The following is a 14,660-nucleotide window of genomic DNA, read 5'->3' as shown; positions in this document are numbered from 1 at the left end:
ACGAGCTGTTTTAGGACTATGATATAAATACAGTTTGAAATACGTAACAGGCAAATAATACTAGGATTTTTTTAATCCATTCAACTCAGACCTCAGGTGCCTGGTCCCTTATATGGGCTCCTACCCTTTGATTTTGGAGGTAAGTTGTGACCTCCAAAGATTCTTTGACTTCCCTGGACACTCTGCCATGAAGGGACAAGAAAATAGGTTATGAGTAGTCAACTGTGCCCCCCCCCCCCACCTCCAGGTACCTTCCCTAGCCCAGAGTGTTAACTTTAAGGCACCGCCGTATTAATATCACAAAGAATCCCATCAAAGCTGCTCTTCGTAGTTGTGGCTCAACATTGTCCCCAACCCAATATGACCAATCAGCAGCCGCTTTCTCGCTCTAACAAAAAGCTATCACGTTGAGGTTTTGAAGAAGTACCGTGCTGCACTGGACCACTTTTTGACATGGAGGCATTTCTCTTCAAAATTTTGAAAGCCCCACTGAGTAGTTAGTTGTCTAGCATTTTCAGGAGTGGGCAAGGTACAAAACATCACATGACACTCTCTTTCTTACATATTTCAAAGGCTCCATCTGCTCCATTGCTTTTAATTAGCCTATTCTGACTCAATTAAATTTATTTATTCATTCAAAATTGCATTCATTAATTCCACTATTCAATTTAAACCACTTGTCCAAGCTTAATGGGCAACTAATTTTCACCTCTGCCATAGTAAACAGGGAAAAGTGTGAGTTAGGTTTAAACACATCTTTATTTCTGTCTTTTGTGGATATTTTATAGCATTGAGCTAGAGAGTTCAACTGATTAGAGCAAGGTACTAATGAGCCCAAGGTTGTGGATTCAATCTCTGCATGAGCCAATTAACTTCACTTAGGCAAAACCACCATTCCATAGGTACAGGTTAAACTCCTAAATCCAGCCGGTCATGTAAAAAACATCCAGTGAGCTCTAGGAAGTATTAAGAGAGAGGAGGTGGGTAGCTCAAGGCAAGTTATCATCATTGCTCACAAAAAGGGGGAAAATTGGTGGGTCATTCATTCAGAAATAAATATCCTGTGTCTGCAGGGTACAATGTAATTAACGTGCCAGGTAAGAAGAAAACTAAGGTGAGCAGCTCAGCTTACAATCTGGCATGCAGTCTCCAGAGACATCCTGCCCAACAAAGAAATAAGCCTAATGATAAGGTTGAGATATATGAAACAGAAACCAATATAAGCAAGAAGAATTGGTAAACATAATAAGATGTATAATAAGTATCATGAAATTTGAAAACCTTCAGGGTCTTACAAAAGACAGAGAGTTCGTGTTCAGCTAGTGTGATCAAAAGTGACTTTATGGAGGGGTGCCTGTGTGGCTCAGTCGGTTAAGTGGCCGACTTCGGCTCAGGTCATGATCTTGTGGCTCGTGGGTTCGAGCCCCATGTCGGGCTCTGTGCTGACAGCTCAGAGCCCAGAGCCTGCTTCAGATTCTGTATTTCCATCCCTCTCTACCCCTCCCTGTCTTTCTCTCTCTCTGTGTCAAAAATAAATTTAAAATGTTTTAAAAAAATTAAAAAGTGACTTTATGTAAAAAATAAAATCTGGTTTGTAATTTATAGGAAAATTTGAGAGAAAATTCTAGGAAGATCAAAACTAGATAATAGAGGGCCTTGACTAGTAAACAGATAATTGTAACTTTATCTTCTAAGAAACATAGAATTCTTAGAATATTTTCTTAGAATACAGCAACAACATGATTAGAATTCTGAAGACCTAAACTGGTAGAGGCATGTGACACATTGGAGCAGGGCATCTGAATAAAAGCAGCCAAAATGAGGCTTTCTTGAGAGCTTATATTCAAGATCTCGGTGAGAAAGGAAACAGATTCAGGAAATGCTAGGGAAATGGAAATAGCCAGGATTTGACAGTGGATTAGATGGAAGAAATTATTGAAGGAAGGGAGATTAAAAATATAGAAAGATTAAAAATCCAGTGATAGGGAAAATGGTGGTTTCCATAAATAAGAATAGAAATGAGAGGGTTGGAAGTAGCCAGTAGGAGTCAGGAAGGTAGACGATGATAGTGAATTTGTGTTTGTGTATACAGTTGACCCTTGAACAACACAGGAGTTAGGGACCCCACACAGTCAAAAATCTATGTATAACTCTGGACTCCCCCAAAACGTAACTGCTAACACCCTACCCTGTTGCTCAGGGATCAACTGTACTGAATTTGAGGTACCAGCAAAACACTTACCTGGATTCATACAGCAGGCTGTTAGTTGTAAGAAGGAATCAAGTCAATAATACCAAATGCTGTGGAAAAATAGAGGAGAATGGAGAGAAAAATCTGTTTGATTTGATAATAAGGAGACATGGCAGTTCACTGAATATATTTCCATTCTGGGCGCATGGGGGGGTTGTACTTTCTCAACTGATTTCTTTAGTTAGATATGGCCATGTGACTAGATCTGTCCAATGAGTTCGAGCAAAAGTGACATGTCACATTTCCAGGCCAGAAAATGTAATTTGCTAGTGCAAAACCTTGTAGAATTCTGTTTTCTTTTGCCAAGGCTACTTGCAATGTTCAAGGTATGAGCTGCTTCATCAGCCTGCATCTTTCATGGAGCAGCAGCCCCAGCCCACCCACAGTACTGCAATAATCATCTGTATAGCAGGAGTGAGAAGCGAAACTTTAAGGCTGAGATTTTCACTAAGATGGAGACCATACTGATAGAGCAGGATTTTGGGTAAGCATCAAGAAAGCAGCTTCACTACAGTGGTAAAGGAAAAGTCTGTCTTTCAAGGTGCTGAGAAGTGATAGGAAGGGGAAAAAAATGAGGTATTCAGCAAGATCACTGCGTTGGTAAATCTAGTCATGAAAAAGACAGAAAGAATTCAGCAACTTTGAAGGTAATAGAAGAGAGAAATAGAGTGTGAGAGCTTTTGTTGTTGTTTTAGTATGGGGAATCAGTCCCAAGACAGAAAGAATATGGGAGGGGAAAAGATTAATAGAATAAGATTTCAAAAGAGTTGGAAGAGGGTCAAGGTAGAAAGAGTCACATTCCTTCCTCTGAGGCAGGAATAATGAGAAGAAAGATTAGCCTTAAGAAAATATTAAAATGGGAAGGAAAGAGACTGAAAGAGCTCACGTCAAATGGTTTCAACCAGTGTTATCTTTCCACACAAAGCTATCATGTTTTAACACTATCCAGGATATTATCACTGCTCATGAAATACTAAATAAAAGCAAAGTCTTTCATGAAATTCATGCTCTTTTTACCATATCATAAATAATTACAATGTTCTGAATACAGTGTTAAGCAAGGTGTGGGAGCCAGGCATCTAGGGTATGCATTATAATCTCTTTAGTAAATGTACACTCTGGATCCAGGAAGAAAGTTAATATGTATTTAAAATTAGTGAAAAACAGAAAACTGTGTATAACCTAGTGTTAAGGTGTGAAGTATAGAGAAGAGGATGATTAGTAAGGCCTAGAAAAATCAGGAAAAACTTCTTTGAAGCAGTGGAACTTGAAGATATGCACAGTTTGAGTAAAGGCATGGAAAATGGAGGATCCTAGTGATTAGAATGGCCCTGGCGAACCTACCAGTCCAGGATGAGCTTGGCATGCTTTTGGGTTGGGAAGATTGGCCTGTCTAGGGTGGAGTATATATGTATGTGTTCAGTCAGAATTCTTAGCTGTGTGCGTTAGAAAACAACACTGGCTAATAGAAGGATGCAGATAGCTCACAAACTCTCCAGAAGAAACATAGAGCTAGTTGTAGAGGCTAAGCAGCCAAGGTCAATGACCAAAACTGTAGTAGAAGACTGAGGTAAGCAAAATTGCAATGCAAGACTGGTCTAGAAGATTTTTCTGCAGCCATTGATGGATACAGCCACCTCAGTTTGTATTGTTGACTCCACATACTGTCACTGATGTTTCTGGGAACTGGGTAGGTGTTGACACCGGTGCCACACATCACCAAGCATTCTGTGAGAGCACTGTTGCAGAGTGTCACTGACACTTATGACCTAAAGTCTGGGAGAAGTATATCCAAAGGAGAGAGACTAGATCATATACTATAACATATGATGGCACTGCAAAGAAGCCAGGAAAAGTGATTATCTAGCATCTGCTGTGTCTACAGCACAGAGACAGCTCTGCTTCATAAGGCAGGGGATTCCCCGTAGGTAAGAAAAGAGTTCCATTGTTGAGTAGCCAAAAGGCTATGGTGTCTATGACAAATAAAAATATGATTGGGATAGCTAGTGGAAATCAGAAGAAATGATTATAGTGGACCCTGAAATCCAGACAGAAGAATTTAGCTTCCTGTTGATGGAAAATTGGAACTATTAAAGAATTCAGAACAGAGATATGTATCAGAAAGATAGTAGGTGCTTAATAAATGTTTGTTGACTAAATGAACAATTACAGCAGTGCATAAGACTAGATGGATTGGAAATCCATCTGTACCAGTATTTAGGCACAAGAGAATGGCACCCTCTAACTAAGGAAGTAGAAATAGAAATGAAAAGAAAAGAGCTCATATGAAAAATACTTTGAAAAAAAGATCCATGGGTCCTGGTGACTGCTTGAGTACAACTAATAAAAGAGCAAATTCCCTCCAAAGTGATTCCAAAGCTTTCAGCATAAGTCGTGGAGGACATTTAGATCAAAGAGTTGATTTGGGTGAATTTTCATTTTGAAGACTTTAAACTTTTTTGTGTAATTTCCAATCTGCTGTTAAGACTATCCAGTGAATTTTTCATTGAAAAATTAGTTTCAAGTTCTAGAACTTCTATTTGGTTCTTTTATGTATCTTAAAATTCTCTTCTGAGAGATGTCTGAGAGATCCTATCACGTTTTCCTTTCATTCTTTGAACATATCCATAATAGCTGATTTATAGTCTTTGTTGGCTAAATCTAACACATGGACCATCTTGGAGTTGGCTTTTATTAAACTTTTTTCTTGATGATAGGCCACATTTTCCTAGTTTTTTTTTTTTTAAGTTTTTAATAACTTTTTTCTACACTGCATATTGTGGATGAATCATTGTAAAGATTCTGAATTCTGTTATCTTTCTTTGAACTTGTTGACTTGTTTTCGTAGGCAGCTGAATTACTTGATGATTACTTTGAGCCTTGTATGAAAATCTTATTTCCTTGGTTTTATGCTTGCTAGGGAGGATTCAATGAAAGAACAGGATGTTTTCCAAGCATCCCTTACTTGGCAGAATTCAACTTCCAAACTCTGTCTCTGCTGTGGATCTTGTCAAGGTGTGATGTTTGGCCTTGTTATCCCAGGTGTACCATAGGCTTTACTATAGGAATTGGTCCTTACAGACCATTCTGATGTCTTAGCCTGATTTTATCAAATATTAGTGAGATGTTAACTAGATTTCTCCACTATGGCTGAGCTGGAATTCCAATGTCCCCAACATTGTTCAAGCTATAGTATCTCTATTCTGCTCTCGACCTGATAGCTACAAGCCTCAAGTCTGTGGGTAAGCCTTGAGTAGTGTCACAGGGCAGATATGTGGCCAAGTCCTCAGGCAAGACTGGTGGGAAACCTCCATACAGACTTCTGAGGTTCCCCCTCTACACAGCCTTTTCCTCTACAGTACCCACATATTCCAACTGCTTCTGCTGTCTTGATTTCTAATCACTGTGTCTTCAGCAAAGCATAAGCACTGTGAATTTCAGCATCCCGTGCTATGATTCACAAATGTCTCCCAGGCAGACATCCAGGTAAATCATGGGGTTTATCTTATGAGTGTCCCTTTTTTCAGGGATCAGAATCTTGCGTTGCCCATTATCTAAAACCTAAAGAGCATTGCCTTATGTATCTTATCTGGTTTCATCGTTGTTTATGGCATGAGACTAGCCTTGTACCAATAACTCCATCACAAGCAGAAGCAGAAGACTGAAGACATTATCCATGAGGATGCTGAAAAAAACAAAGTGAAAATTCAATAGACTTCTGGCATCTGCTTTGTCTCAGCCTCTTATTATGAGGCCAGCTATCCACATTCATTCTTCAGGAAGGCCATAAGTGCTAGTTTCAGCTGAGCCCCTCTCTCTGGCAAATGTCCAGTCTGCTTGCCAGTTTGACATTTTATCTCTCCTCAATCCTTCAAGTTCATTTCCCCTGGGGGTGGGGGGAGGGGGCGATGGGGGTTGATGGGGAGTGTTCTTTCCCTAGCTGTGAAGTTTTGCCAGCCTTAAAACTAGGTTCTGTTATGTTGACTGAATTTTAAGGAGAAATTTCTTCCCTTCTCTTTACTTCTCACTGGCTTATCCACATTGAAAGAAAAGGGAGCTGACTAGTAGCTCAGACTAGAAGAAGAGTTGTTCTAAGGTGGTTTATCCTCCTCTGTGCTTCTTATTCTCTTATAATCAACCTGCTCTTGGGCTTCAGGCCTCTCTTCCATGGAGCACAGAATTTGCCCTGCAGGTGCTCAGATGCTCTGCCTGCCCTAGGCCAAGCCAGTCTGATTCACTGGGAGAAAGAGCAGGAAACTACTTTGGCCTTGGGCACAGAGTACATTTCAAATCATATTTACTAATTAAACTGAAGCCAGAGTAGAAGAATGTGATTTATTGACCCCTCAAACTTCAGTAGTGCCCTAGATTAAGCCCTGTTCCTCATTTTGATGACTCACGTAGACCCTTTCTTTTAGCCTGGAAGCTCAGCTCTTGGTTTGTACATACTTCCCTAGTTTTATCAAACTGAACTCTGTATAAGAATCTTTCTGCCAGCTCTAGCCTTCTAGGACATACAACAACCCTGATTCCTCTTCCCTATTTCTTGCTAAAAATATGAGATTGGAGGGGCGCCTGGGTGGCGCAGTCGGTTAAGCGTCCGACTTCAGCCAGGTCACGATCTCGCGGTCTGTGAGTTCGAGCCCCACGTCAGGCTCTGGGCTGATGGCTCAGAGCCTGGAGCCTGTTTCCGATTCTGTGCCTCCCTCTCTCTCTGCCCCTCCCCCGTTCATGCTCTGTCTCTCTCTCTGTCCCAAAAATAAATAAACGTTGAAAAAAAAAAATTAAAAAAAAAAAAATATGAGATTGGAATCACAAAGAAAAAGATCATTTTCATTTCTAAAATAAGCTTTATTTGGTGCTTGTGTTTGTTTGTTGATTAAAGTACAATATAAATCATACCAAGAACAAGGAATCAATCCCCACATGGACTAATTAATTTAACTTTGCTCCATCTCACCTTGGCTAACATCCTAATTTCCCTAGCTCTCTAACCAAGTGGAACATAAAGAGAGAACATAATGATTCCTGGAGCTCTAGAACCTTTAGTGGGACAACAGTCTAAGACTCATGCTGAACTATTCATCAGTAGCAATCATTTTTGTGTACTGAGGACAGCATTATCGTTATATGTATTATCATTAGAAGATTCCTCAAAACCAAAGAAATTTCCTTCGTTGATGTTAGACACATGGATGAAAAGGTTAAATGTTGGAAGAAAGCATAGTATAAATTTTTTATCCTCAGAGCAGTCAAGTCAATAATTATGAATTATTTATTATTATTAGCATCATGAAAAAATTTACTCAGTAAATATTACATGGACTGCATTATACCAGGTACCACAATGGAGAATAGACAATGAACACCCTCAATGAATATACAAAATAGTTGAAAAAACAAGATACATTCATATAAAAATATTGCCAACAATACAAAATAGTATACAAGCAGTGTCCAAATAAATAAATGGTACAAGAAATGTGGCAGGAAAATATGACTGTGTCTAGGGGGCAAGCCAGCTCAAATCTCACATTGGATATTGGGATCTGAGTTGGACTGTATGGCTTGAATAGGATTATTAGATTGGGTCATATGAAATTGTCATTTTGTTGGGTCAAAAATGTTAAATATCAGCAATTTCATATGGTTCCACCTGACAGCTTGCTAAGTCTATTCTATATGTGAAGGGGAAAATATGGAGGTGATCTCTGAGTCAAGAGTCACACATCCGTTGTCTTATTTAACCTACATAACAATCCTGTGAGATATGTGTTTCCTCATTTTTTACATGCAGAAACCAATGGTCAAAAAAGAATCTTGCCAGGTCACGCTGTAGTAAAGAGAGCAAGTGGGACAAAACCCAACGATCTGATGCCCTTACTGAAGGTTTCTTGCCCCAGTACCATATTGGAAGAGAAAGCCAATCCTTGCCTCCCTGTAAAAATAATTAAGTGATTGATATTTTAAGATATCTGTCATCTATGCGTAAATGTCTCCTAGTTTAGGATCCTCAAAATTCCATAGATTGTATATTGTGTATTCATGGGGAATGACATTTCTCCTATCTGTTCAGTACTTTGGACTGTTCCTCAGAGAAAAGAGAGATTAAGAGAGATTAAGATTTTCCTGCCACATTTCTTGTACCATTTATTTATTTGGACACTGCTTGTATACTATTTTGTATTGTTGGCAATACTCATGATGGTGTTCATTGTCTATTCTCCATTGTGGTACCTGGTATAATGCAGTCCATGTAATATTTACTGAGTAAGATTAAGATTGAGTACTCAGAGATTAAGAGAGATTAAGATTAAGCTTTCTTACAGGTTAAAAGTTCGAGAGTGAGGCTATTTTTGCTTTAAATTTTTCTTAAAGAATTCTCAGACTGTTTCTAGCTAGATTTTCTCTTCATGTGATGTCTGCCTAGAAAAATAGTCCTGCCCTCTGCAATTCCATGTTCTTGATTGCAGCACTGGACTCAGAACGAGAATTTTAAAAACACCAAAACTAGTTCACTAAAATCAAGATTCCCTATGCACAAGGTTGATATGTATTCCTGTGTTTTAAATTAGTTTATATTTTTCCTAGAGCTATGTTCAGTGTCTTCTAAGTAATTATGACAAATTAGATTCTTCTCATCAAGTTAGATTTGCAATTCAACTTGAAGACACAGAAGAGCAGCTAAACGTTTAGAACTTTTTTCCTTTTTTAATTAAGTTCCTTTTACATTAGTCTTGTAATTGTTTCCAGAAATATAAGGTATTGGGGGAAAAAAAAACCTCATTTATACCAAGGTCTATTTCTTAATAAGTATTAAGACCTTGAAAACCTACTCTCTAAAATATAATAGCAGAAAACGGGTAGTGTAGTTAACTGAATTTGAATTAACTAGAAATCAAAACTACCTTTTTATCCCTCTTATAAAATAAAATAATATTACTTTACCCTAAAGGCATAACACATACCATTGAGATCTCAGAGCAATTTAGATAAGGCACATACAGGATAAAGTCACCATTGCCTCATTTTAAAAAAAATTTCCGCATATATTGATCACTACTTGACTTTATAGAGATTAGTTAACCTTTCTCGCCACAGAAAAAAATTCTGACACCAACTGTCTTCCAATAGACAAATTATTGTTTCACTATATCTGAACACCTTTTGAATAATAATGGTTTCATAGCATCTGAAAACTGCTTAATTGCTCATCTTGCTCACCACTGGTGAGCCTTGAAATGTAAATAATTCAAACTTCTAAATATTTTCATTCAAGCAGTATTGGTTCTTGCAACGGTCCTTTTGAAATTTGCACTCACTGCTTCTACATTCTCTGTATTCATCACTCCTTAATCCAACACCAATTTTCCATCCCATTCTTGCAACACCAGTGGCCTCCTTATCATCAAGTTTAATGGAATTTACTCAGCACTCCTTTTTAACTTCTCAGCCACATTTCACACAGCCTATCCCTTCCCTCTTCCTGCTTGTTATTCTTTTGTTTTGTTTGTATCTTTTCTTCATCCCCTAACCCGCTTAAACATGTTTTAATGATCAGCCCCTTCTCTGCTCTCTCTCTGTTTGTAATACCACCCACGACCCCATCAGACCTTCAGGTTTCACCTGTATCCAGTGACAGCAAATCTATGCCTGTAGCTCCGAACACTCTTCCCATCTCCAGACCCAAACATTCAGAAGCTTACCCTGTATCTCCACCAGTCTGTCCCTTCACTCCTTCAAACTGAACATTTCCCTAATGGAGATCCTCCTATTCTCCCCGCAGACACCAACTCCACGTGACCTAGTTCTATGAACAATACCACTAGCTCTAAGATCAACCTGAAAAATTTCAGAGTTGTTTTAATTCTTCCTTTACCCTGACCCACACTTCAAAATCAGTCATGCTCGCAACATCTTTCAAATCCCTACCTTCTTTTTCAACACTGTTCCCAAGCACATCACGGTAATTAACAAGGGTTATCTTCCGATTTTATTTTAGTTACTTGTGTAAAGCCATTTTCTTCTTTGTTGTTGTTGTTGTTGTTGTTGCTTTGTTTGTTTGTTTTAGGTAAGCTCCACCCCAACGCAGGGCTCAAACTCCCTTCGAGATTAAGAGTCACATGTTCTGCTGACTGAGCCAGACAGGCGCCCCAAAGTCCTTTTCTTTTTCTAAATTGTATGTTCCAAAAAAACAAGAGATTGTGTTTTATTCATACAGTGTAATCTTTCAGTGATGCCATTAAGTGCTAGAAGGGCAGGAAGCAGTAGGTTCTAGAATTTCTGTGAAGAAAGTTTTAGAAATCTGGCTGCAGGGGCAGGAAGGACATGAGAGACTGCTGGAAGTAGCATTTGCATGGTTAGCACACTATTTTCACTTAGGTTGCTTAAGTGGCTTTAGGATTCTGATGGAGGTTGTGAGGACTCTGAAGACCCCAAGATCCCTTAGCATCACCTCAGCTTATAAGCACAGTTCCCCAAAAATAAATGTTATTGAGGGAAGGGCAAGGATAAACCCAACTTCTAAAGATGGTGGAAAGAGCTCTTTACCTTTTCCCTGCAGTCACAGCCAGTCCCTGTTGAGTCCAGCTCAGAGGAATGTCAAGAAGTCTCTTTCCTGTCTTTGTCCCTTTCTCTCTTCCTCCTGTGATTCCTCACCCACTCGCCTCTCCTCTCTAATTCCACTTGTACATCCCCTCAGCCTGTATTTTGTGTGCAGAAAGAAGGAACAGAGGAGGACTGCCTCACCCTGACCAGAACCAGATGAAGCATTTTTAGCTGATTGCAGAGCTCTGATTCATTGGAAAGGGCGAGGATTTTAAAAAGCTATCTTGAAGGGGCACCTGGGTGACTCAGTCTGTTAAGCATTTGACTTTGGTTCAGGTCATGATCTCACAGTTCATGGGTTCGAGCGCCGCGTTGAGCTCCGGGTCGACAGCTCAGAGCCTGGAGCCAGCTTCGGATTCTGTGTCTCCCTCTCCCTCTCTCTCTGCCCCTCCCCCACTTTTGCTCCCCGCCAAAAAAATAAATAAGCAAAGATTAAAAAAAAAAACCCAAACCATTCTGTAATTCACACAGTCGCACAAAACTCAACACAGTGACTAGCACAAATAAATATTTGGTAAGTAAACTAATAACTGTGTCCTCTGTAAAGATTCATAGATGAAATGGCAGGAATCTTAAAACCAAATATACTAAATTCTGATTAACGTGTGATGCTTTATAAAACACAATAAAAGAATTTAATATTTTTTTTAATTTTCCTTGAATTAATAGTGCCTCCTAATGAATTGAGGCTGTTAATGAATTTGGCTCAGCTCTAGTAAAAGTAATGGAGCATTTCTCTCAAATCAGTATTCAGACTATGTCTTCATGGATTTCAGCATAATACTTAATATGTGAACTACCAAAACACAGTTATTTATAATCCAGTGCTCAAAGATTCTCCACTTGAAAAACATTAAGAGAAATGCTGATGTTATAGAGATACCCCAAAATATAGAGTTCTAAATGTCATCAAATAGCATGTGAAGCCTTATATTTTGTCAGACATTTTGGTAAACCATGTTCTGTATTCCCGTTAAGTACCTGGAATAAATGTTACGTGGCTGACATTGGTGTGTTGGGTTGGCAGCACTGACCCTACCCCACCCTGCTTCAGTATCCATTTGTAGGAGCCAGATGGAAAATGAGGACAGAAAAGAACAGTTTGATGTGCAGATTCATGGGTCCAGAGAGGAACAAATGCAGAGGACAGTTTCTAGTCCACGTTACAGTTTGACCTAAGGACTCAGTCTGAAGCATCAGGGAAAAGGGCTGCAGAGAAAGCCTGGAGTGGCCATTTGCCAAGAACCTTCATGAGATTGGTGCCAAAACAGAGGTAGGGAGAAGGCATTTTGTCATTTCTGCCAATAACCCAGCATGGCTCTGGTGTGCTGGTAAAAATGGAGAGGAATCGGTAGTATCTGGCAGTTTGGAGATTTTGCAGCTCTGGGAGCATTGTGACAAAGTATGCTGACTAGAGAAGCAGCATTCCCACACAGGCCGCTCAAAAGCACCTTGAGACCAGCAGCTCTCAACAAGGATGCTTAAATGGAATAGCCTGAGAGGGATTTATGAACACAGGTGAATCACAGGAATTGCTGGGGAGTTTTAGGGGTTGTGTGGGTGGGAAATCAACTAGCTAACAAAATAAACTTGTAAGCTAACACGGCCTTTAAAATTGGGGGATATTTGGTATGTAGTCAGAAGTGGGTAAATCATTGTCCTTTTTAATCAAAGTTAACCATTTGTGTGGTGTGTGTGTGTGTGTGTGTGTGTGTGTGTGTGTGAGAGAGAGAGAGAGAGTTCACTTAAGAGTCTAAAATTTTTAGATATTTGGACACCAAAATATCACCCTTAACTTGATCCAGCTCTCTTCCTTTGATTATGTATCCTATCCAAATAGAAAACAGCATTATGTATTTACTGAGAGTTTTCTTGTTCAGAAACTACATTAAGCTGTATGGAAAATTTTTAAAAAGAAGAAAAGAAATAAGTATCTTCCATTAATGAACTCAAAATTTATTTGGGAATATAAAATCACACATAAAGTATAATAAAGAATTATTTAATTACTAATTCCCAGTTAAGAGGCCATCTTAGCTTATAAATTTCTTTTGTTAGCTAGTTGATTCTAGAATACATAATGACAATGGTTTCCTCTGCAGAGGAAAACTGTAAGATAGGAGAGGATAGGACATCTTCTTTGCATTATTTGCCATTTGTACAACTTAAAATTTTTGCCATGTGTTTGTATCACCTTTTCAAAAACAAAATAAATAACTTGTCTTTTTCTAAAGGGAGACCAGAATGGAGAATTATAACCTAGATATAATCAGAGCAAAAGCAGAGGTCTTTGGAGTCAGACAAGCCTGGCATCACTAACTGACCTAAACCAATTAAGATTTTCAAAATTCTCTGTTTTTTGTTTGTTTTTTTTGTTTGTTTGTTTTTTTGGCAGATGTCTATAATACCTAGCAATTACTAGTTGATGAAAATTCTATCTGCAGTCCTATTAATAGGTAGGATGTTATAATGAAAACAAATCTCAGACCAAATATTGTGACACATACAAATTTTTATTAGTAGGCAGTCACTAAAAATGCCATACAATCTGAGCTTCTTAAAGTCCTTTAGGGACTCAAAACATGTGTCTTGCAGCCATGGTAGATGTGAAAATACTTTAGCAACAGAACCAGCTAATCTTCTACTTGGATCAGACAACAGAATCTTCCATTAAGTGATAGAATGCTGAACCAAATGGAATCTTTGGCCTGAGTGCTTTTTCAAAGACTTTTAGGCTGATGGACTCTGAAATTCTTATCAATATATAACATTATGATGCAATATTGTTATGCAACATTTATACATGTATTGCATATTATTTCTAGTTAATAAACATAACACTTATTTCACTGACAAAAAAATATTTCTAGCAGAAATAGTATAATGATGTAGAACGTGTGCTTTGGAGTCAGATTATCTGGGTTCAAATCTGGCTGTGCCAATTGCTACCAGGCACATAACCTTGAACAAGTTGTTCAAACTCTCTGCCTCTTTTTCCTCATCAGTGAAATAGAGATGCTAATTATGCCTACCTAGTTGCGTCATTATGGGAATTAAATGAGTTGACGTTTGGGGCGCCTGGGTGGCTTGGTCGGTTAAGCGTCCAACTTCGGATCTCGCGGTTTGTGAGTTTGAGCCCCGCGTCAGGCTCTGTGCTGACCGCTCAGAGCCTGGAGCCTGCTTCAGATTCTGTGTCTCCCTCTCTCTCTGCCCCTCCCCTATTCACACTCTCTCTCTGTCTCAAAAATAAATAAACGTTAAAAAAATTTTTAAAAAAATGAGTTGACATTTACAAAATGCTAAGATCAGTGGCTGACAAATAAATGCTATATGAGTACTTATTAAATATATTAAATTAGCACCCTTCATGCTAGCTAAGGGACTCTTTAATGATGATTCTGATAGTGTTATCAGGCTTGCTTACAGCCTTGGAATTTATAGATAGTGACTCCCTCTAGAACAAAGGGCAGGTATGATTGCCTCTCATGAAAAATTTAGCTTCCCTAAATTTAGCATTTGTTTCTGTAATACAACCCACTGCATGTGCAGGTGTCCTATGGCCTTCATCCTATCACCCTGTGGGAACTAGAGTTTGGGGAAGAAGAAATGCTAATACTATAATTACTGCTATTGCTATGAGTAGTAAACTATCTTTCATCTCTGATCCAAGAGTCTTGTGTCTTTTGCCAGTATCCATGAAACTGGAACAGGCAAATTCATTAACTGCCAAGTAGAGTAAAATGTCAGCTCTTTCCAGTTGTTGACAATATTAAGAAGGTATTCTAAGAAAACTTATACCAAT

The sequence above is a fragment of the Herpailurus yagouaroundi genome, unplaced genomic scaffold (genome assembly GCF_014898765.1).
Source record: "Herpailurus yagouaroundi ecotype Mexico unplaced genomic scaffold, PumYag 166, whole genome shotgun sequence".
NCBI classification, from domain to species: Eukaryota; Metazoa; Chordata; class Mammalia; order Carnivora; family Felidae; genus Herpailurus; species Herpailurus yagouaroundi.
Note: the sequence above shows the minus strand (reverse complement) of the source record.